At 45.1% G+C, this 16,245-nt stretch overlaps 53 non-coding genes across 53 annotated transcripts; all 53 read right to left on the minus strand.

Moving 5' to 3' along the window:
• Positions 1-328: 328 nt before the first annotated feature.
• Positions 329-420, minus strand: TRNAI-UAU (transfer RNA isoleucine (anticodon UAU)). Its single transcript is given in 2 exon segments — positions 329-364; positions 383-420. It is a non-coding gene; the product is annotated as a tRNA-Ile (tRNA).
• Positions 421-963: 543 nt separating this feature from the next.
• On the minus strand, positions 964-1,055 carry TRNAI-UAU (transfer RNA isoleucine (anticodon UAU)). The gene is given in 2 exon segments: positions 964-999; positions 1,018-1,055. It is a non-coding gene; the product is annotated as a tRNA-Ile (tRNA).
• Positions 1,056-1,122: 67 nt separating this feature from the next.
• Positions 1,123-1,214, minus strand: TRNAI-UAU (transfer RNA isoleucine (anticodon UAU)). Its single transcript is given in 2 exon segments — positions 1,123-1,158; positions 1,177-1,214. It is a non-coding gene; the product is annotated as a tRNA-Ile (tRNA).
• A 225-nt stretch (positions 1,215-1,439) lies between these two features.
• On the minus strand, positions 1,440-1,531 carry TRNAI-UAU (transfer RNA isoleucine (anticodon UAU)). The gene is given in 2 exon segments: positions 1,440-1,475; positions 1,494-1,531. It is a non-coding gene; the product is annotated as a tRNA-Ile (tRNA).
• Positions 1,532-1,598: 67 nt separating this feature from the next.
• Positions 1,599-1,690, minus strand: TRNAI-UAU (transfer RNA isoleucine (anticodon UAU)). The gene is given in 2 exon segments: positions 1,599-1,634; positions 1,653-1,690. It is a non-coding gene; the product is annotated as a tRNA-Ile (tRNA).
• Positions 1,691-1,757: 67 nt separating this feature from the next.
• On the minus strand, positions 1,758-1,849 carry TRNAI-UAU (transfer RNA isoleucine (anticodon UAU)). Its single transcript is given in 2 exon segments — positions 1,758-1,793; positions 1,812-1,849. It is a non-coding gene; the product is annotated as a tRNA-Ile (tRNA).
• A 67-nt stretch (positions 1,850-1,916) lies between these two features.
• TRNAI-UAU (transfer RNA isoleucine (anticodon UAU)) lies at positions 1,917-2,008 on the minus strand. Its single transcript is given in 2 exon segments — positions 1,917-1,952; positions 1,971-2,008. It is a non-coding gene; the product is annotated as a tRNA-Ile (tRNA).
• Positions 2,009-2,233: 225 nt separating this feature from the next.
• TRNAI-UAU (transfer RNA isoleucine (anticodon UAU)) lies at positions 2,234-2,325 on the minus strand. The gene is given in 2 exon segments: positions 2,234-2,269; positions 2,288-2,325. It is a non-coding gene; the product is annotated as a tRNA-Ile (tRNA).
• Positions 2,326-2,392: 67 nt separating this feature from the next.
• On the minus strand, positions 2,393-2,484 carry TRNAI-UAU (transfer RNA isoleucine (anticodon UAU)). The gene is given in 2 exon segments: positions 2,393-2,428; positions 2,447-2,484. It is a non-coding gene; the product is annotated as a tRNA-Ile (tRNA).
• Positions 2,485-3,026: 542 nt separating this feature from the next.
• On the minus strand, positions 3,027-3,118 carry TRNAI-UAU (transfer RNA isoleucine (anticodon UAU)). The gene is given in 2 exon segments: positions 3,027-3,062; positions 3,081-3,118. It is a non-coding gene; the product is annotated as a tRNA-Ile (tRNA).
• Positions 3,119-3,185: 67 nt separating this feature from the next.
• On the minus strand, positions 3,186-3,277 carry TRNAI-UAU (transfer RNA isoleucine (anticodon UAU)). The gene is given in 2 exon segments: positions 3,186-3,221; positions 3,240-3,277. It is a non-coding gene; the product is annotated as a tRNA-Ile (tRNA).
• Positions 3,278-3,496: 219 nt separating this feature from the next.
• On the minus strand, positions 3,497-3,588 carry TRNAI-UAU (transfer RNA isoleucine (anticodon UAU)). The gene is given in 2 exon segments: positions 3,497-3,532; positions 3,551-3,588. It is a non-coding gene; the product is annotated as a tRNA-Ile (tRNA).
• Positions 3,589-4,130: 542 nt separating this feature from the next.
• Positions 4,131-4,222, minus strand: TRNAI-UAU (transfer RNA isoleucine (anticodon UAU)). The gene is given in 2 exon segments: positions 4,131-4,166; positions 4,185-4,222. It is a non-coding gene; the product is annotated as a tRNA-Ile (tRNA).
• Positions 4,223-4,289: 67 nt separating this feature from the next.
• Positions 4,290-4,381, minus strand: TRNAI-UAU (transfer RNA isoleucine (anticodon UAU)). Its single transcript is given in 2 exon segments — positions 4,290-4,325; positions 4,344-4,381. It is a non-coding gene; the product is annotated as a tRNA-Ile (tRNA).
• A 67-nt stretch (positions 4,382-4,448) lies between these two features.
• On the minus strand, positions 4,449-4,540 carry TRNAI-UAU (transfer RNA isoleucine (anticodon UAU)). The gene is given in 2 exon segments: positions 4,449-4,484; positions 4,503-4,540. It is a non-coding gene; the product is annotated as a tRNA-Ile (tRNA).
• Positions 4,541-4,765: 225 nt separating this feature from the next.
• On the minus strand, positions 4,766-4,857 carry TRNAI-UAU (transfer RNA isoleucine (anticodon UAU)). The gene is given in 2 exon segments: positions 4,766-4,801; positions 4,820-4,857. It is a non-coding gene; the product is annotated as a tRNA-Ile (tRNA).
• Positions 4,858-5,082: 225 nt separating this feature from the next.
• On the minus strand, positions 5,083-5,174 carry TRNAI-UAU (transfer RNA isoleucine (anticodon UAU)). Its single transcript is given in 2 exon segments — positions 5,083-5,118; positions 5,137-5,174. It is a non-coding gene; the product is annotated as a tRNA-Ile (tRNA).
• A 384-nt stretch (positions 5,175-5,558) lies between these two features.
• Positions 5,559-5,650, minus strand: TRNAI-UAU (transfer RNA isoleucine (anticodon UAU)). Its single transcript is given in 2 exon segments — positions 5,559-5,594; positions 5,613-5,650. It is a non-coding gene; the product is annotated as a tRNA-Ile (tRNA).
• Positions 5,651-5,717: 67 nt separating this feature from the next.
• On the minus strand, positions 5,718-5,809 carry TRNAI-UAU (transfer RNA isoleucine (anticodon UAU)). The gene is given in 2 exon segments: positions 5,718-5,753; positions 5,772-5,809. It is a non-coding gene; the product is annotated as a tRNA-Ile (tRNA).
• Positions 5,810-5,876: 67 nt separating this feature from the next.
• TRNAI-UAU (transfer RNA isoleucine (anticodon UAU)) lies at positions 5,877-5,968 on the minus strand. Its single transcript is given in 2 exon segments — positions 5,877-5,912; positions 5,931-5,968. It is a non-coding gene; the product is annotated as a tRNA-Ile (tRNA).
• Positions 5,969-6,035: 67 nt separating this feature from the next.
• TRNAI-UAU (transfer RNA isoleucine (anticodon UAU)) lies at positions 6,036-6,127 on the minus strand. The gene is given in 2 exon segments: positions 6,036-6,071; positions 6,090-6,127. It is a non-coding gene; the product is annotated as a tRNA-Ile (tRNA).
• A 542-nt stretch (positions 6,128-6,669) lies between these two features.
• On the minus strand, positions 6,670-6,761 carry TRNAI-UAU (transfer RNA isoleucine (anticodon UAU)). The gene is given in 2 exon segments: positions 6,670-6,705; positions 6,724-6,761. It is a non-coding gene; the product is annotated as a tRNA-Ile (tRNA).
• A 385-nt stretch (positions 6,762-7,146) lies between these two features.
• TRNAI-UAU (transfer RNA isoleucine (anticodon UAU)) lies at positions 7,147-7,238 on the minus strand. The gene is given in 2 exon segments: positions 7,147-7,182; positions 7,201-7,238. It is a non-coding gene; the product is annotated as a tRNA-Ile (tRNA).
• A 67-nt stretch (positions 7,239-7,305) lies between these two features.
• TRNAI-UAU (transfer RNA isoleucine (anticodon UAU)) lies at positions 7,306-7,397 on the minus strand. Its single transcript is given in 2 exon segments — positions 7,306-7,341; positions 7,360-7,397. It is a non-coding gene; the product is annotated as a tRNA-Ile (tRNA).
• A 226-nt stretch (positions 7,398-7,623) lies between these two features.
• TRNAI-UAU (transfer RNA isoleucine (anticodon UAU)) lies at positions 7,624-7,715 on the minus strand. Its single transcript is given in 2 exon segments — positions 7,624-7,659; positions 7,678-7,715. It is a non-coding gene; the product is annotated as a tRNA-Ile (tRNA).
• A 67-nt stretch (positions 7,716-7,782) lies between these two features.
• TRNAI-UAU (transfer RNA isoleucine (anticodon UAU)) lies at positions 7,783-7,874 on the minus strand. The gene is given in 2 exon segments: positions 7,783-7,818; positions 7,837-7,874. It is a non-coding gene; the product is annotated as a tRNA-Ile (tRNA).
• Positions 7,875-8,099: 225 nt separating this feature from the next.
• Positions 8,100-8,191, minus strand: TRNAI-UAU (transfer RNA isoleucine (anticodon UAU)). The gene is given in 2 exon segments: positions 8,100-8,135; positions 8,154-8,191. It is a non-coding gene; the product is annotated as a tRNA-Ile (tRNA).
• Positions 8,192-8,416: 225 nt separating this feature from the next.
• On the minus strand, positions 8,417-8,508 carry TRNAI-UAU (transfer RNA isoleucine (anticodon UAU)). Its single transcript is given in 2 exon segments — positions 8,417-8,452; positions 8,471-8,508. It is a non-coding gene; the product is annotated as a tRNA-Ile (tRNA).
• A 67-nt stretch (positions 8,509-8,575) lies between these two features.
• TRNAI-UAU (transfer RNA isoleucine (anticodon UAU)) lies at positions 8,576-8,667 on the minus strand. Its single transcript is given in 2 exon segments — positions 8,576-8,611; positions 8,630-8,667. It is a non-coding gene; the product is annotated as a tRNA-Ile (tRNA).
• A 542-nt stretch (positions 8,668-9,209) lies between these two features.
• TRNAI-UAU (transfer RNA isoleucine (anticodon UAU)) lies at positions 9,210-9,301 on the minus strand. The gene is given in 2 exon segments: positions 9,210-9,245; positions 9,264-9,301. It is a non-coding gene; the product is annotated as a tRNA-Ile (tRNA).
• Positions 9,302-9,368: 67 nt separating this feature from the next.
• Positions 9,369-9,460, minus strand: TRNAI-UAU (transfer RNA isoleucine (anticodon UAU)). The gene is given in 2 exon segments: positions 9,369-9,404; positions 9,423-9,460. It is a non-coding gene; the product is annotated as a tRNA-Ile (tRNA).
• A 219-nt stretch (positions 9,461-9,679) lies between these two features.
• Positions 9,680-9,771, minus strand: TRNAI-UAU (transfer RNA isoleucine (anticodon UAU)). Its single transcript is given in 2 exon segments — positions 9,680-9,715; positions 9,734-9,771. It is a non-coding gene; the product is annotated as a tRNA-Ile (tRNA).
• A 225-nt stretch (positions 9,772-9,996) lies between these two features.
• On the minus strand, positions 9,997-10,088 carry TRNAI-UAU (transfer RNA isoleucine (anticodon UAU)). The gene is given in 2 exon segments: positions 9,997-10,032; positions 10,051-10,088. It is a non-coding gene; the product is annotated as a tRNA-Ile (tRNA).
• Positions 10,089-10,155: 67 nt separating this feature from the next.
• Positions 10,156-10,247, minus strand: TRNAI-UAU (transfer RNA isoleucine (anticodon UAU)). Its single transcript is given in 2 exon segments — positions 10,156-10,191; positions 10,210-10,247. It is a non-coding gene; the product is annotated as a tRNA-Ile (tRNA).
• A 67-nt stretch (positions 10,248-10,314) lies between these two features.
• On the minus strand, positions 10,315-10,406 carry TRNAI-UAU (transfer RNA isoleucine (anticodon UAU)). Its single transcript is given in 2 exon segments — positions 10,315-10,350; positions 10,369-10,406. It is a non-coding gene; the product is annotated as a tRNA-Ile (tRNA).
• Positions 10,407-10,789: 383 nt separating this feature from the next.
• Positions 10,790-10,881, minus strand: TRNAI-UAU (transfer RNA isoleucine (anticodon UAU)). The gene is given in 2 exon segments: positions 10,790-10,825; positions 10,844-10,881. It is a non-coding gene; the product is annotated as a tRNA-Ile (tRNA).
• A 67-nt stretch (positions 10,882-10,948) lies between these two features.
• TRNAI-UAU (transfer RNA isoleucine (anticodon UAU)) lies at positions 10,949-11,040 on the minus strand. Its single transcript is given in 2 exon segments — positions 10,949-10,984; positions 11,003-11,040. It is a non-coding gene; the product is annotated as a tRNA-Ile (tRNA).
• Positions 11,041-11,107: 67 nt separating this feature from the next.
• On the minus strand, positions 11,108-11,199 carry TRNAI-UAU (transfer RNA isoleucine (anticodon UAU)). The gene is given in 2 exon segments: positions 11,108-11,143; positions 11,162-11,199. It is a non-coding gene; the product is annotated as a tRNA-Ile (tRNA).
• A 225-nt stretch (positions 11,200-11,424) lies between these two features.
• Positions 11,425-11,516, minus strand: TRNAI-UAU (transfer RNA isoleucine (anticodon UAU)). The gene is given in 2 exon segments: positions 11,425-11,460; positions 11,479-11,516. It is a non-coding gene; the product is annotated as a tRNA-Ile (tRNA).
• A 383-nt stretch (positions 11,517-11,899) lies between these two features.
• TRNAI-UAU (transfer RNA isoleucine (anticodon UAU)) lies at positions 11,900-11,991 on the minus strand. The gene is given in 2 exon segments: positions 11,900-11,935; positions 11,954-11,991. It is a non-coding gene; the product is annotated as a tRNA-Ile (tRNA).
• Positions 11,992-12,058: 67 nt separating this feature from the next.
• On the minus strand, positions 12,059-12,150 carry TRNAI-UAU (transfer RNA isoleucine (anticodon UAU)). Its single transcript is given in 2 exon segments — positions 12,059-12,094; positions 12,113-12,150. It is a non-coding gene; the product is annotated as a tRNA-Ile (tRNA).
• Positions 12,151-12,217: 67 nt separating this feature from the next.
• Positions 12,218-12,309, minus strand: TRNAI-UAU (transfer RNA isoleucine (anticodon UAU)). Its single transcript is given in 2 exon segments — positions 12,218-12,253; positions 12,272-12,309. It is a non-coding gene; the product is annotated as a tRNA-Ile (tRNA).
• A 67-nt stretch (positions 12,310-12,376) lies between these two features.
• TRNAI-UAU (transfer RNA isoleucine (anticodon UAU)) lies at positions 12,377-12,468 on the minus strand. The gene is given in 2 exon segments: positions 12,377-12,412; positions 12,431-12,468. It is a non-coding gene; the product is annotated as a tRNA-Ile (tRNA).
• Positions 12,469-12,693: 225 nt separating this feature from the next.
• TRNAI-UAU (transfer RNA isoleucine (anticodon UAU)) lies at positions 12,694-12,785 on the minus strand. The gene is given in 2 exon segments: positions 12,694-12,729; positions 12,748-12,785. It is a non-coding gene; the product is annotated as a tRNA-Ile (tRNA).
• A 543-nt stretch (positions 12,786-13,328) lies between these two features.
• TRNAI-UAU (transfer RNA isoleucine (anticodon UAU)) lies at positions 13,329-13,420 on the minus strand. Its single transcript is given in 2 exon segments — positions 13,329-13,364; positions 13,383-13,420. It is a non-coding gene; the product is annotated as a tRNA-Ile (tRNA).
• Positions 13,421-14,121: 701 nt separating this feature from the next.
• TRNAI-UAU (transfer RNA isoleucine (anticodon UAU)) lies at positions 14,122-14,213 on the minus strand. The gene is given in 2 exon segments: positions 14,122-14,157; positions 14,176-14,213. It is a non-coding gene; the product is annotated as a tRNA-Ile (tRNA).
• A 543-nt stretch (positions 14,214-14,756) lies between these two features.
• Positions 14,757-14,848, minus strand: TRNAI-UAU (transfer RNA isoleucine (anticodon UAU)). The gene is given in 2 exon segments: positions 14,757-14,792; positions 14,811-14,848. It is a non-coding gene; the product is annotated as a tRNA-Ile (tRNA).
• Positions 14,849-14,915: 67 nt separating this feature from the next.
• TRNAI-UAU (transfer RNA isoleucine (anticodon UAU)) lies at positions 14,916-15,007 on the minus strand. Its single transcript is given in 2 exon segments — positions 14,916-14,951; positions 14,970-15,007. It is a non-coding gene; the product is annotated as a tRNA-Ile (tRNA).
• A 67-nt stretch (positions 15,008-15,074) lies between these two features.
• On the minus strand, positions 15,075-15,166 carry TRNAI-UAU (transfer RNA isoleucine (anticodon UAU)). The gene is given in 2 exon segments: positions 15,075-15,110; positions 15,129-15,166. It is a non-coding gene; the product is annotated as a tRNA-Ile (tRNA).
• A 67-nt stretch (positions 15,167-15,233) lies between these two features.
• On the minus strand, positions 15,234-15,325 carry TRNAI-UAU (transfer RNA isoleucine (anticodon UAU)). The gene is given in 2 exon segments: positions 15,234-15,269; positions 15,288-15,325. It is a non-coding gene; the product is annotated as a tRNA-Ile (tRNA).
• A 226-nt stretch (positions 15,326-15,551) lies between these two features.
• TRNAI-UAU (transfer RNA isoleucine (anticodon UAU)) lies at positions 15,552-15,643 on the minus strand. Its single transcript is given in 2 exon segments — positions 15,552-15,587; positions 15,606-15,643. It is a non-coding gene; the product is annotated as a tRNA-Ile (tRNA).
• Positions 15,644-15,710: 67 nt separating this feature from the next.
• Positions 15,711-15,802, minus strand: TRNAI-UAU (transfer RNA isoleucine (anticodon UAU)). Its single transcript is given in 2 exon segments — positions 15,711-15,746; positions 15,765-15,802. It is a non-coding gene; the product is annotated as a tRNA-Ile (tRNA).
• Positions 15,803-16,027: 225 nt separating this feature from the next.
• On the minus strand, positions 16,028-16,119 carry TRNAI-UAU (transfer RNA isoleucine (anticodon UAU)). The gene is given in 2 exon segments: positions 16,028-16,063; positions 16,082-16,119. It is a non-coding gene; the product is annotated as a tRNA-Ile (tRNA).
• Between the last annotated feature and the right edge of the window lie 126 nt (positions 16,120-16,245).

Genomic DNA, 16,245 nt, shown 5'->3' on the forward strand with positions numbered 1-16,245 from the left:
AAAGGTACTTTTCACCAGGTGAGGCTCGAACTCACAGACTCGGCATTTCTCGGCTGTACTGCTGTATAAGTACCGCGGGCTAACCAATTGCGCCACAGGGGATTGTAGCAAGTAGATAACTGTATTTTGCACGACAAGAAGAAAAGTTTACAAAATCGAAAAATCACTCTTACCCAGGTGAGGCTCGAACTCACAACCTCGGCATTTCTCGGCTGTACTGCTGTATAAGTACCGCGCGCTAACCAATTGCGCCACAGGGGATTGTATCAAGTAGATAACTGTATTTTGAACGACAAGAAGAAAAGGTTACAAAATCGAAAAATCACTCTTCCCCAGGTGAGGCTCGAACTCACAACCTCGGCATTTCTCGGCTGTACTGCTGTATAAGTACCGCGCGCTAACCAATTGCGCCACAGGGGATTGTATCAAGTAGATAACTGTATTTTGCACGACAAGAAGAAAAGGTTACAAAATCGAAAAGGTACTTATCCCCAGGTGAGTCTCGAACTCACAAACTCGGTTTTCTCGGCTGTACTGCTGTATAAGTACCGCGCGCTAACCAATTGCGCCACAGGGGATTGTATCAAGTAGATAACTGTATTTTGCACGACAAGAAGAAAAGGTTACAAAATCGAAAAGGTACTTTTCCCCAGGTGAGGGTCGAACTCACAACCTCGGCATTTCTCGGCTGTACTGCTGTATAAGTACCGCGCACTAACCAATTGCGCCACAGGGGATTGTATCAAGTAGATAACTGTATTTTGCAAGACAAGAAGAAAAGGTTACAAAATCGAAAAATTACTCTTCCCCAGGTGAGGGTCGAACTCACAACCTCGGCATTTCTCGGCTGTACTGCTGTATAAGTACCGCGCGCTAACCAATTGCGCCACAGGCGATTGTATCAAGTAGATAACGGTATTTTGAACGACAAGAAGAAAAGGTTACAAAATCGAAAAATCACTCTTCCCCAGGTGAGGCTCGAACTCACAACCTCGGCATTTCTCGGCTGTACTGCTGTATAAGTACCGCGCGCTAACCAATTGCGCCACAGGGGATTGTTTCAAGTAGATAACTGTATTTTGAACGACAAGAAGAAAAGGTTACAAAATCGAAAAATCACTCCTCCCCAGGTGAGGCTCGAACTCACAACCTCGGCATTTCTCGGCTGTACTGCTGTATAAGTACCGCGCGCTAACCAATTGCGCCACAGGGGATTGTATCAAGTAGATAACTGTATTTTGCACGACAAGAAGAAAAGGTTACAAAATCGAAAAGGTACTTATCCCCAGGTGAGGCTCGAACTCACAAACTCGGTTTGCTCGGCTGTACTGCTGTATAAGTACCGCGCGCTAACCAATTGCGCCACAGGGGATTGTATCAAGTAGATAACTGTATTTTGCACGACAAGAAGAAAAGGTTACAAAATCGAAAAGGTACTTTTCCCCAGGTGAGGGTCGAACTCACAACCTCGGCATTTCTCGGCTGTACTGCTGTATAAGTACCGCGCGCTAACCAATTGCGCCACAGGGGATTGTATCAAGTAGATAACTGTATTTTGCAAGACAAGAAGAAAAGGTTACAAAATCGAAAAATTACTCTTCCCCAGGTGAGGGTCGAACTCACAACCTCGGCATTTCTCGGCTGTACTGCTGTATAAGTACCGCGCGCTAACCAATTGCGCCACAGGGGATTGTATCAAGTAGATAACGGTATTTTGAACGACAAGAAGAAAAGGTTACAAAATCGAAAAATCACTCTTCCCCAGGTGAGGCTCGAACTCACAACCTCGGCATTTCTCGGCTGTACTGCTGTATAAGTACCGCGCGCCAACCAATTGCGCCACAGGGGATTGTATCAAGTAGATAACTGTATTTTGAACGACAAGAAGAAAAGGTTACAAAATCGAAAAATCACTCTTCCCCAGGTGAGGCTCGAACTCACAACCTCGGCATTTCTCGGCTGTACTGCTGTATAAGTACCGCGCGCTAACCAATTGCGCCACAGGGGATTGTATGAAGTAGATAACTGTATTTTGCACGATAAGAAGAAAAGGTTACAAAATCGAAAAGGTACTTATCCCCAGGTGAGGCTCGAACTCACAAACTCGGTTTTCTCGGCTGTACTGCTGTATAAGTACCGCGCGCTAACCAATTGCGCCACAGGGGATTGTATCAAGTAGATAACTGTATTTTGCACGACAAGAAGAAAAGTTTACAAAATCGAAAAATCACTCTTCCCCAGGTGAGGCTCGAACTCACAACCTCGGCATTTCTCGGCTGTACTGCTGTATAAGTACCGCGCGCTAACCAATTGCGCCACAGGGGATTGTATCACGTAGATAACTGTATTTTGAACGACAAGAAGAAAAGGTTACAAAATCGAAAAATCACTCTTCCCCAGGTGAGGCTCGAACTCACAACCTCGGCATTTCTCGGCTGTACTGCTGTATAAGTACCGCGCGCTAACCAATTGCGCCACAGGGGATTGTATCAAGTAGATAAATGTATTTTGCACGACAAGAAGAAAAGGTTACAAAATCGAAAAGGTACTTATCCCCAGGTGAGGCTCGAACTCACAAACTCGGTTTTCTCGGCTGTACTGCTGTATAAGTACCGCGCGCTAACCAATTGCGCCACAGGGGATTGTATCAAGTAGATAACTGTATTTTGCACGACAAGAAGAAAAGGTTACAAAATCGAAAAGGTACTTTTCCCCAGGTGAGGGTCGAACTCACAACCTCGGCATTTCTCGGCTGTACTGCTGTATAAGTACCGCGCACTAACCAATTGCGCCACAGGGGATTGTTTCAAGTAGATAACTGTATTTTGCACGACAAGAAGAAAAGGTTACAAAATCGAAAAGGTACTTATCCCCAGGTGAGGCTCGAACTCACAAACTCGGTTTTCTCGGCTGTACTGCTGTATAAGTACCGCGCGCTAACCAATTGCGCCACAGGGGATTGTATCAAGTAGATAACTGTATTTTGCACGACAAGAAGAAAAGGTTACAAAATCGAAAAGGTACTTTTCCCCAGGTGAGGGTCGAACTCACAACCTCGGCATTTCTCGGCTGTACTGCTGTATAAGTACCGCGCGCTAACCAATTGCGCCACAGGGGATTGTATCAAGTAGATAACTGTATTTTGCAAGACAAGAAGAAAAGGTTACAAAATCGAAAAATTACTCTTCCCCAGGTGAGGGTCGAACTCACAACCTCGGCATTTCTCGGCTGTACTGCTGTATAAGTACCGCGCGCTAACCAATTGCGCCACAGGGGATTGTATCAAGTAGATAACGGTATTTTGAACGACAAGAAGAAAAGGTTACAAAATCGAAAAATCACTCTTCCCCAGGTGAGGCTCGAACTCACAACCTCGGCATTTCTCGGCTGTACTGCTGTATGCGCGCTAACCAATTGCGCCACAGGGGATTGTATCAAGTAGATAACTGTATTTTGAACGACAAGAAGAAAAGGTTACAAAATCGAAAAATCACTCTTCCCCAGGTGAGGCTCGAACTCACAACCTCGGCATTTCTCGGCTGTACTGCTGTATAAGTACCGCGCGCTAACCAATTGCGCCACAGGGGATTGTATGAAGTAGATAACTGTATTTTGCACGACAAGAAGAAAAGGTTACAAAATCGAAAAGGTACTTATCCCCAGGTGAGGCTCGAACTCACAAACTCGGTTTTCTCGGCTGTACTGCTGTATAAGTACCGCGCGCTAACCAATTGCGCCACAGGGGATTGTATCAAGAAGATAACTGTATTTTGCACGACAAGAAGAAAAGGTTACAAAATCGAAAAGGTACTTTTCCCCAGGTGAGGGTCGAACTCACAACCTCGGCATTTCTCGACTGTACTGCTGTATTAGTACCGCGCGCTAACCAATTACGCCACAGGGGATTGTATCAAGTAGATAACTGTATTTTGCACGACAAGAAGAAAAGGTTACAAAATCGAAAAGGTACTTATCCCCAGGTGAGGCTCGAACTCACAAACTCGGTTTTCTCGGCTGTACTGCTGTATAAGTACCGCGCGCTAACCAATTGCGCCACAGGGGATTGTATCTAGTAGATAACTGTATTTTGCACGACAAGAAGAAAAGGTTACAAAATCGAAAAGGTACTTTTCCCCAGGTGAGGGTCGAACTCACAACCTCGGCATTTCTCGGCTGTACTGCTGTATAAGTACCGCGCGCTAACCAATTGCGCCACAGGGGATTGTATCAAGTAGATAACTTTTTTTTGCACGACAAGAAGATAAGGTTAAAAAATCGAAAAGCCACTTTTCCCCAGGTGAGGCTCGAACTCACAACCTCGGCATTTCTCGGCTGTACTGCTGTATAAGTACCGCGCGCTAACCAATTGCGCCACAGGGGATTGTTTCAAGTAGATAACTGTATTTTGAACGACAAGAAGAAAAGGTTACAAAATCGAAAAATCACTCTTCCCCAGGTGAGGCTCGAACTCACAACCTCGGCATTTCTCGGCTGTACTGCTGTATAAGTACCGCGCGCTAACCAATTGCGCCACAGGGGATTGTATGAAGTAGATAACTGTATTTTGCACGACAAGAAGAAAAGGTTACAAAATCGAAAAGGTACTTATCCCCAGGTGAGGCTCGAACTCACAAACTCGGTTTTCTCGGCTGTACTGCTGTATAAGTACCGCGCGCTAACCAATTGCGCCACAGGGGATTGTATCAAGAAGATAACTGTATTTTGCACGACAAGAAGAAAAGGTTACAAAATCGAAAAGGTACTTTTCCCCAGGTGAGGGTCGAACTCACAACCTCGGCATTTCTCGACTGTACTGCTGTATAAGTACCGCGCGCTAACCAATTACGCCACAGGGGATTGTATCAAGTAGATAACTGTATTTTGCACGACAAGAAGAAAAGGTTACAAAATCGAAAAGGTACTTATCCCCAGGTGAGGCTCGAACTCACAAACTCGGTTTTCTCGGCTGTACTGCTGTATAAGTACCGCGCGCTAACCAATTGCGCCACAGGGGATTGTATCTAGTAGATAACTGTATTTTGCACGACAAGAAGAAAAGGTTACAAAATCGAAAAGGTACTTTTCCCCAGGTGAGGGTCGAACTCACAACCTCGGCATTTCTCGGCTGTACTGCTGTATAAGTACCGCGCGCTAACCAATTGCGCCACAGGGGATTGTATCAAGTAGATAACTTTTTTTTGCACGACAAGAAGATAAGGTTAAAAAATCGAAAAGCCACTTTTCCCCAGGTGAGGCTCGAACTCACAACCTCGGCAATTCTCGACTGTACTGCTGTATAAGTACCGCGCGCTAACCAATTGCGCGACAGGGGATTGTATCAAGTAGATAACTGTATTTTGCACGACAAGAAGAAAAGGTTACAAAATCGAAAAGGTACTTATCCCCAGGTGAGGCTCGAACTCACAAACTCGGTTTTCTCGGCTGTACTGCTGTATAAGTACCGCGCGCTAACCAATTGCGCCACAGGGGATTGTATCAAGTAGATAACTGTATTTTGCACGACAAGAAGAAAAGGTTACAAAATCGAAAAGGTACTTTTCCCCAGGTGAGGGTCGAACTCACAACCTCGGCATTTCTCGGCTGTACTGCTGTATAAGTACCGCGCGCTAACCAATTGCGCCACAGGGGATTGTATCAAGTAGATAACTGTATTTTGCAAGACAAGAAGAAAAGGTTACAAAATCGAAAAATTACTCTTCCCCAGGTGAGGGTCGAACTCACAACCTCGGCATTTCTCGGCTGTACTGCTGTATAAGTACCGCGCGCTAACCAATTGCGCCACAGGGGATTGTATCAAGTAGATAACGGTATTTTGAACGACAAGAAGAAAAGGTTACAAAATCGAAAAATCACTCTTCCCCAGGTGAGGCTCGAACTCACAACCTCGGCATTTCTCGGCTGTACTGCTGTATAAGTACCGCGCGCTAACCAATTGCGCCACAGGGGATTGTATCAAGTAGATAACTGTATTTTGAACGACAAGAAGAAAAGGTTACAAAATCGAAAAATCACTCTTCCCCAGGTGAGGCTCGAACTCACAACCTCGGCATTTCTCGGCTGTACTGCTGTATAAGTACCGCGCGCTAACCAATTGCGCCACAGGGGATTGTATGAAGTAGATAACTGTATTTTGCACGACAAGAAGAAAAGGTTACAAAATCGAAAAGGTACTTATCCCCAGGTGAGGCTCGAACTCACAAACTCGGTTTTCTCGGCTGTACTGCTGTATAAGTACCGCGCGCTAACCAATTGCGCCACAGGGGATTGTATCAAGAAGATAACTGTATTTTGCACGACAAGAAGAAAAGGTTACAAAATCGAAAAGGTACTTTTCCCCAGGTGAGGGTCGAACTCACAACCTCGGCATTTCTCGACTGTACTGCTGAATAAGTACCGCGCGCTAACCAATTACGCCACAGGGGATTGTATCAAGTAGATAACTGAATTTCGCACGACAAGAAGAAAAGGTTACAAAATCGAAAAGGTACTTATCCCCAGGTGAGGTTCGAACTCACAAACTCGGTTTTCTCGGCTGTACTGCTGTATAAGTACCGCGCGCTAACCAATTGCGCCACAGGGGATTGTATCTAGTAGATAACTGTATTTTGCACGACAAGAAGAAAAGGTTACAAAATCGAAAAGGTACTTTTCCCCAGGTGAGGGTCGAACTCACAACCTCGGCATTTCTCGGCTGTACTGCTGTATAAGTACCGCGCGCTAACCAATTGCGCCACAGGGGATTGTATCAAGTAGATAACTTTTTTTTGCACGACAAGAAGATAAGGTTAAAAAATCGAAAAGCCACTTTTCCCCAGGTGAGGCTCGAACTCACAACCTCGGCAATTCTCGACTGTACTGCTGTATAAGTACCGCGCGCTAACCAATTGCGCGACAGGGGATTGTATCAAGCAGATAACTGTGTTTTGCACGACAAGAAGAAAAGTTTACAAAATCGAAAAATCACTCTTCCCCAGGTGAGGCTCGAACTCACAACCTCGGCATTTCTCGGCTGTACTGTTGTATAATTACCGCGCGCTAACCAATTGCGCCACAGGGGATTGTATCAAGTAGATAACTGTATTTTGCACGACAAGAAGAAAAGGTTACAAAATCGAAAAGGTACTTTTCCCCAGGTGAGGGTCGAACTCACAACCTCGGCATTTCTCGTCTGTACTGCTGTATAAGTACCGCGCGCTAACCAATTGCGCCACAGGGGATTGTATCAAGTAGATAACTGTATTTTGCAAGACAAGAAGAAAAGGTTACAAAATCGAAAAATTACTCTTCCCCAGGTGAGGGTCGAACTCACAACCTCGGCATTTCTCGGCTGTACTGCTGTATAAGTACCGCGCGCTAACCAATTGCGCCACAGGGGATTGTATCAAGTAGATAACTGTATTTTGAACGACAAGAAGAAAAGTTTACAAAATCGAAAAATTACTCTTCCCCAGGTGAGGCTCGAACTCACAACCTCGGCATTTCTCGGCTGTACTGCTGTAAAAGTACCGCGCGCTAACCAATTGCGCCACAGGGGATTGTATCAAGAAGATAACTGTATTTTGAACGACAAGAAGAAAAGTTTACAAAATCGAAAAATTACTCTTCCCCAGGTGAGGCTCGAACTCACAACCTCGGCATTTCTCGGCTGTACTGCTGTATAAGTACCGCGCGCTAACCAATTGCGCCACAGGGGATTGTATCAAGTAGATAACTGTATTTTGAACGACAAGAAGAAAAGGTTACAAAATCGAAAAATCACTCTTCCCCAGGTGAGGCTCGAACTCACAACCTCGGCATTTCTCGGCTGTACTGCTGTATAAGTACCGCGCGCTAACCAATTGCGCCACAGGGGATTGTATGAAGTAGATAACTGTATTTTGCACGACAAGAAGAAAAGGTTACAAAATCGAAAAGGTACTTATCCCCAGGTGAGGCTCGAACTCACAAACTCGGTTTTCTCGGCTGTACTGCTGTATAAGTACCGCGCGCTAACCAATTGCGCCACAGGGGATTGTATCAAGAAGATAACTGTATTTTGCACGACAAGAAGAAAAGGTTACAAAATCGAAAAGGTACTTTTCCCCAGGTGAGGGTCGAACTCACAACCTCGGCATTTCTCGACTGTACTGCTGTATAAGTACCGCGCGCTAACCAATTACGCCACAGGGGATTGTATCAAGTAGATAACTGTATTTTGCACGACAAGAAGAAAAGGTTACAAAATCGAAAAGGTACTTATCCCCAGGTGAGGCTCGAACTCACAAACTCGGTTTTCTCGGCTGTACTGCTGTATAAGTACCGCGCGCTAACCAATTGCGCCACAGGGGATTGTATCTAGTAGATAACTGTATTTTGCACGACAAGAAGAAAAGGTTACAAAATCGAAAAGGTACTTTTCCCCAGGTGAGGGTCGAACTCACAACCTCGGCATTTCTCGGCTGTACTGCTGTATAAGTACCGCGCGCTAACCAATTGCGCCACAGGGAATTGTATCAAGTAGATAACTTTTTTTTGCACGACAAGAAGAAAAGGTTACAAAATCGAAAAATCACTCTTCCCCAGGTGAGGCTCGAACTCACAACCTCGGCATTTCTCGGCTGTACTGGTGTATAAGTACCGCGCGCTAACCAATTGCGCCACAGGGGATTGTATCAAGTAGATAAATGTATTTTGCACGACAAGAAGAAAAGGTTACAAAATCGAAAAGGTACTTATCCCCAGGTGAGGCTCGAACTCACAAACTCGGTTTTCTCGGCTGTACTGCTGTATAAGTACCGCGCGCTAACCAATTGCGCCACAGGGGATTGTATCAAGTAGATAACTGTATTTTGCACGACAAGAAGAAAAGGTTACAAAATCGAAAAGGTACTTTTCCCCAGGTGAGGGTCGAACTCACAACCTCGGCATTTCTCGGCTGTACTGCTGTATAAGTACCGCGCACTAACCAATTGCGCCACAGGGGATTGTTTCAAGTAGATAACTGTATTTTGCACGACAAGAAGAAAAGGTTACAAAATCGAAAAGGTACTTATCCCCAGGTGAGGCTCGAACTCACAAACTCGGTTTTCTCGGCTGTACTGCTGTATAAGTACCGCGCGCTAACCAATTGCGCCACAGGGGATTGTATCAAGTAGATAACTGTATTTTGCACGACAAGAAGAAAAGGTTACAAAATCGAAAAGGTACTTTTCCCCAGGTGAGGGTCGAACTCACAACCTCGGCATTTCTCGGCTGTACTGCTGTATAAGTACCGCGCGCTAACCAATTGCGCCACAGGGGATTGTATCAAGTAGATAACTGTATTTTGCAAGACAAGAAGAAAAGGTTACAAAATCGAAAAATTACTCTTCCCCAGGTGAGGGTCGAACTCACAACCTCGGCATTTCTCGGCTGTACTGCTGTATAAGTACCGCGCGCTAACCAATTGCGCCACAGGGGATTGTATCAAGTAGATAACGGTATTTTGAACGACAAGAAGAAAAGGTTACAAAATCGAAAAATCACTCTTCCCCAGGTGAGGCTCGAACTCACAACCTCGGCATTTCTCGGCTGTACTGCTGTATGCGCGCTAACCAATTGCGCCACAGGGGATTGCATCAAGTAGATAACTGTATTTTGAACGACAAGAAGAAAAGGTTACAAAATCGAAAAATCACTCTTCCCCAGGTGAGGCTCGAACTCACAACCTCGGCATTTCTCGGCTGTACTGCTGTATAAGTACCGCGCGCTAACCAATTGCGCCACAGGGGATTGTATGAAGTAGATAACTGTATTTTGCACGACAAGAAGAAAAGGTTACAAAATCGAAAAGGTACTTATCCCCAGGTGAGGCTCGAACTCACAAACTCGGTTTTCTCGGCTGTACTGCTGTATAAGTACCGCGCGCTAACCAATTGCGCCACAGGGGATTGTATCAAGAAGATAACTGTATTTTGCACGACAAGAAGAAAAGGTTACAAAATCGAAAAGGTACTTTTCCCCAGGTGAGGGTCGAACTCACAACCTCGGCATTTCTCGACTGTACTGCTGTATAAGTACCGCGCGCTAACCAATTACGCCACAGGGGATTGTATCAAGAAGATAACTGTATTTTGCACGACAAGAAGAAAAGGTTACAAAATCGAAAAGGTACTTTTCCCCAGGTGAGGGTCGAACTCACAACCTCGGCATTTCTCGACTGTACTGCTGTATAAGTACCGCGCGCTAACCAATTACGCCACAGGGGATTGTATCAAGTAGATAACTGTATTTTGCACGACAAGAAGAAAAGGTTACAAAATCGAAAAGGTACTTATCCCCAGGTGAGGGTCGAACTCACAACCTCGGCATTTCTCGACTGTACTGCTGTATAAGTACCGCGCGCTAACCAATTGCGCCACAGGGGATTGTATGAAGTAGATAACTGTATTTTGCACGACAAGAAGAAAAGGTTACAAAATCGAAAAGGTACTTATCCCCAGGTGAGGCTCGAACTCACAAACTCGGTTTTCTCGGCTGTACTGCTGTATAAGTACCGCGCGCTAACCAATTGCGCCACAGGGGATTGTATCAAGAAGATAACTGTATTTTGCACGACAAGAAGAAAAGGTTACAAAATCGAAAAGGTACTTTTCCCCAGGTGAGGCTCGAACTCACAAACTCGGTTTTCTCGGCTGTACTGCTGTATAAGTACCGCGCGCTAACCAATTGCGCCACAGGGGATTGTATCTAGTAGATAACTGTATTTTGCACGACAAGAAGAAAAGGTTACAAAATCGAAAAGGTACTTTTCCCCAGGTGAGGGTCGAACTCACAACCTCGGCATTTCTCGGCTGTACTGCTGTATAAGTACCGCGCGCTAACCAATTGCGCCACAGGGGATTGTATCAAGCAGATAACTTTTTTTTGCACGACAAGAAGATAAGGTTAAAAAATCGAAAAGCCACTTTTCCCCAGGTGAGGCTCGAACTCACAACCTCGGCATTTCTCGGCTGTACTGCTGTATAAGTACCGCGCGCTAACCAATTGCGCCACAGGGGATTGTTTCAAGTAGATAACTGTATTTTGAACGACAAGAAGAAAAGGTTACAAAATCGAAAAATCACTCTTCCCCAGGTGAGGCTCGAACTCACAACCTCGGCATTTCTCGGCTGTACTGCTGTATAAGTACCGCGCGCTAACCAATTGCGCCACAGGGGATTGTATGAAGTAGATAACTGTATTTTGCACGACAAGAAGAAAAGGTTACAAAATCGAAAAGGTACTTATCCCCAGGTGAGGCTCGAACTCACAAACTCGGTTTTCTCGGCTGTACTGCTGTATAAGTACCGCGCGCTAACCAATTGCGCCACAGGGGATTGTATCAAGAAGATAACTGTATTTTGCACGACAAGAAGAAAAGGTTACAAAATCGAAAAGGTACTTTTCCCCAGGTGAGGGTCGAACTCACAACCTCGGCATTTCTCGACTGTACTGCTGTATAAGTACCGCGCGCTAACCAATTACGCCACAGGGGATTGTATCAAGTAGATAACTGTATTTTGCACGACAAGAAGAAAAGGTTACAAAATCGAAAAGGTACTTATCCCCAGGTGAGGCTCGAACTCACAAACTCGGTTTTCTCGGCTGTACTGCTGTATAAGTACCGCGCGCTAACCAATTGCGCCACAGGGGATTGTATCAAGTAGATAACTGTATTTTGCACGACAAGAAGAAAAGGTTACAAAATCGAAAAGGTACTTATCCCCAGGTGAGGCTCGAACTCACAAACTCGGTTTTCTCGGCTGTACTGCTGTATAAGTACCGCGCGCTAACCAATTGCGCCACAGGGGATTGTATCAAGTAGATAACTGTATTTTGCACGACAAGAAGAAAAGGTTACAAAATCGAAAAGGTACTTTTCCCCAGGTGAGGGTCGAACTCACAACCTCGGCATTTCTCGGCTGTACTGCTGTATAAGTACCGCGCGCTAACCAATTGCGCCACAGGGGATTGTATCAAGTAGATAACTGTATTTTGCAAGACAAGAAGAAAAGGTTACAAAATCGAAAAATTACTCTTCCCCAGGTGAGGGTCGAACTCACAACCTCGGCATTTCTCGGCTGTACTGCTGTATAAGTACCGCGCGCTAACCAATTGCGCCACAGGGGATTGTATCAAGTAGATAACGGTATTTTGAACGACAAGAAAAAAAGGTTACAAAATCGAAAAATCACTCTTCCCCAGGTGAGGCTCGAACTCACAACCTCGGCATTTCTCGGCTGTACTGCTGTATAAGTACCGCGCGCTAACCAATTGCGCCACAGGGGATTGTATCAAGTAGATAACTGTATTTTGAACGACAAGAAGAAAAGGTTACAAAATCGAAAAATCACTCTTCCCCAGGTGAGGCTCGAACTCACAACCTCGGCATTTCTCGGCTGTACTGCTGTATAAGTACCGCGCGCTAACCAATTGCGCCACAGGGGATTGTATGAAGTAGATAACTGTATTTTGCACGACAAGAAGAAAAGGTTACAAAATCGAAAAGGTACTTATCCCCAGGTGAGGCTCGAACTCACAAACTCGGTTTTCTCGGCTGTACTGCTGTATAAGTACCGCGCGCTAACCAATTGCGCCACAGGGGATTGTATCAAGAAGATAACTGTATTTTGCACGACAAGAAGAAAAGGTTACAAAATCGAAAAGGTACTTTTCCCCAGGTGAGGGTCGAACTCACAACCTCGGCATTTCTCGACTGTACTGCTGTATAAGTACCGCGCGCTAACCAATTACGCCACAGGGGATTGTATCAAGTAGATAACTGTATTTTGCACGACAAGAAGAAAAGGTTACAAAATCGAAAAGGTACTTATCCCCAGGTGAGGCTCGAACTCACAAACTCGGTTTTCTCGGCTGTACTGCTGTATAAGTACCGCGCGCTAACCAATTGCGCCACAGGGGATTGTATCTAGTAGATAACTGTATTTTGCACGACAAGAAGAAAAGGTTACAAAATCGAAAAGGTACTTTTCCCCAGGTGAGGGTCGAACTCACAACCTCGGCAATTCTCGACTGTACTGCTGTATAAGTACCGCGCGCTAACCAATTGCGCGACAGGGGATTGTATCAAGCAGATAACTGTGTTTTGCACGACAAGAAGAAAAGTTTACAAAATCGAAAAATCACTCTTCCCCAGGTGAGGCTCGAACTCACAACCTCGGCATTTCTCGGCTGTACTGTTGTATAATTACCGCGCGCTAACCAATTGCGCCACAGGGGATTGTATCAAGTAGATAACTGTATTTTGCAAGACAAGAAGAAAAGGTTACAAAATCGAAAAGGTACTTTTCCCCAGGTGAGGGTCGAACTCACAACCTCGGCATTTCTCGTCTGTACTGCTGTATAAGTACCGCGCGCTAACCAATTGCGCCACAGGGGATTGTATCAAGTAGATAACTGTATTTTGCAAGACAAGAAGAAAAGGTTACAAAATCGAAAAATTACTCTTCCCCAGGTGAGGCTCGAACTCACAAACTCGGTTTTCTCGGCTGTACTGCTGTATAAGTACCGCGCGCTAACCAATTGCGCCACAGGGGATTGTATCTAGTAGATAACTTTTTTTTGCACGACAAGAAGATAAGGTTAAAAAATCGAAAAGCCACTTTTCCCCAGGTGAGGCTCGAACTCACAACCTCGGCAATTCTCGACTGTACTGCTGTATAAGTACCGCGCGCTAACCAATTGCGCGACAGGGGATTGTATCAAGCAGATAACTGTGTTTTGCACGACAAGAAGAAAAGTTTACAAAATCGAAAAATCACTCTTCCCCAGGTGAGGCTCGAACTCACAACCTCGGCATTTCTCGGCTGTACTGTTGTATAATTACCGCGCGCTAACCAATTGCGCCACAGGGGATTGTATCAAGTAGATAACTGTATTTTGCAAGACAAGAAGAAAAGGTTACAAAATCGAAAAGGTACTTTTCCCCAGGTGAGGGTCGAACTCACAAACTCGGTTTTCTCGGCTGTACTGCTGTATAAGTACCGCGCGCTAACCAATTGCGCCACAGGGGATTGTATCAAGAAGATAACTGTATTTTGCACGACAAGAAGAAAAGGTTACAAAATCGAAAAGGTACTTTTCCCCAGGTGAGGGTCGAACTCACAACCTCGGCATTTCTCGACTGTACTGCTGTATAAGTACCGCGCGCTAACCAATTACGCCACAGGGGATTGTATCAAGTAGATAACTGTATTTTGCACGACAAGAAGAAAAGGTTACAAAATCGAAAAGGTACTTATCCCCAGGTGAGGCTCGAACTCACAAACTCGGTTTTCTCGGCTGTACTGCTGTATAAGTACCGCGCGCTAACCAATTGCGCCACAGGGGATTGTATCTAGTAGATAACTTTTTTTTGCACGACAAGAAGATAAGGTTAAAAAATCGAAAAGCCACTTTTCCCCAGGTGAGGCTCGAACTCACAACCTCGGCAATTCTCGACTGTACTGCTGTATAAGTACCGCGCGCTAACCAATTGCGCGACAGGGGATTGTATCAAGCAGATAACTGTGTTTTGCACGACAAGAAGAAAAGTTTACAAAATCGAAAAATCACTCTTCCCCAGGTGAGGCTCGAACTCACAACCTCGGCATTTCTCGGCTGTACTGTTGTATAATTACCGCGCGCTAACCAATTGCGCCACAGGGGATTGTATCAAGTAGATAACTGTATTTTGCAAGACAAGAAGAAAAGGTTACAAAATCGAAAAGGTACTTTTCCCCAGGTGAGGGTCGAACTCACAACCTCGGCATTTCTCGTCTGTACTGCTGTATAAGTACCGCGCGCTAACCAATTGCGCCACAGGGGATTGTATCAAGTAGATAACTGTATTTTGCAAGACAAGAAGAAAAGGTTACAAAATCGAAAAATTACTCTTCCCCAGGTGAGGGTCGAACTCACAACCTCGGCATTTCTCGGCTGTACTGCTTTATAAGTACCGCGCGCTAACCAATTGCGCCACAGGGGATTGTTTCAATTAGATAACGGTATTTTGAACGACAAGAAGAAAAGGTTACAAAATCGAAAAATCACTCTTCCTCAGGTGAGGCTCGAACTCACAACCTCGGCATTTCTCGGCTGTACTGCTGTATAAATACCGCGCGCTAACCAATTGCGCCACAGGGGATTGTATCAAGCAGATAACTGTGTTTTGCACGACAAGAAGAAAAGTTTACAAAATCGAAAAATCACTCTTCCCCAGGTGAGGCTCGAACTCACAACCTCGGCATTTCTCGGCTGTACTGCTGTATAAGTACCGCGCGCTAACCAATTGCGCCACAGGGGATTGTATCAAGTAGATAACTGTATTTTGAACGACAAGAAGAAAAGTTTACAAAATCGAAAAATTACTCTTCCCCAGGACAGGCTCGAACTCACAACCTCGGCATTTCTCGGCTGTACTGCTGTAAAAGTACCGCGCGCTAACCAATTGCGCCACAGGGGATTGTATCAAGAAGATAACTGTATTTTGAACGACAAGAAGAAAAGTTTACAAAATCGAAAAATTACTCTTCCCCAGGTGAGGCTCGAACTCACAACCTCGGCATTTCTCGGCTGTACTGCTGTATAAGTACCGCGCGCTAACCAATTGCGCCACAGGGGATTGTATCAAGTAGATAACTGTATTTTGAACGACAAGAAGAAAAGGTTACAAAATCGAAAAATCACTCCTCCCCAGGTGAGGCTCGAACTCACAACCTCGGCATTTCTCGGCTGTACTGCTGTATAAGTACCGCGCGCTAACCAATTGCGCCACAGGGGATTGTATGAAGTAGATAACTGTATTTTGCACGACAAGAAGAAAAGGTTACAAAATCGAAAAGGTACTTATCCCCAGGTGAGGCTCGAACTCACAAACTCGGTTTTCTCGGCTGTACTGCTGTATAAGTACCGCGCGCTAACCAATTGCGCCACAGGGGATTGTATCAAGAAGATAACTGTATTTTGCACGACAAGAAGAAAAGGTTACAAAATCGAAAAGGTACTTTTCCCCAGGTGAGGGTCGAACTCACAACCTCGGCATTTCTCGACTGTACTGCTGTATAAGTACCGCGCGCTAACCAATTACGCCACAGGGGATTGTTTCAAGTAGATAACTGTATTTTGCACGACAAGAAGAAAAGGTTACAAAATCGAAAAGGTACTTATCCCCAGGTGAGGCTCGAACTCACAAACTCGGTTTTCTCGGCTGTACTGCTGTATAAG

The sequence above is a fragment of the Leiobunum rupestre genome, chromosome 1 (genome assembly GCF_980474605.1).
Source record: "Leiobunum rupestre chromosome 1, qqLeiRupe1.1.hap1, whole genome shotgun sequence".
NCBI lineage: Eukaryota > Metazoa > Arthropoda > Arachnida > Opiliones > Sclerosomatidae > Leiobunum > Leiobunum rupestre.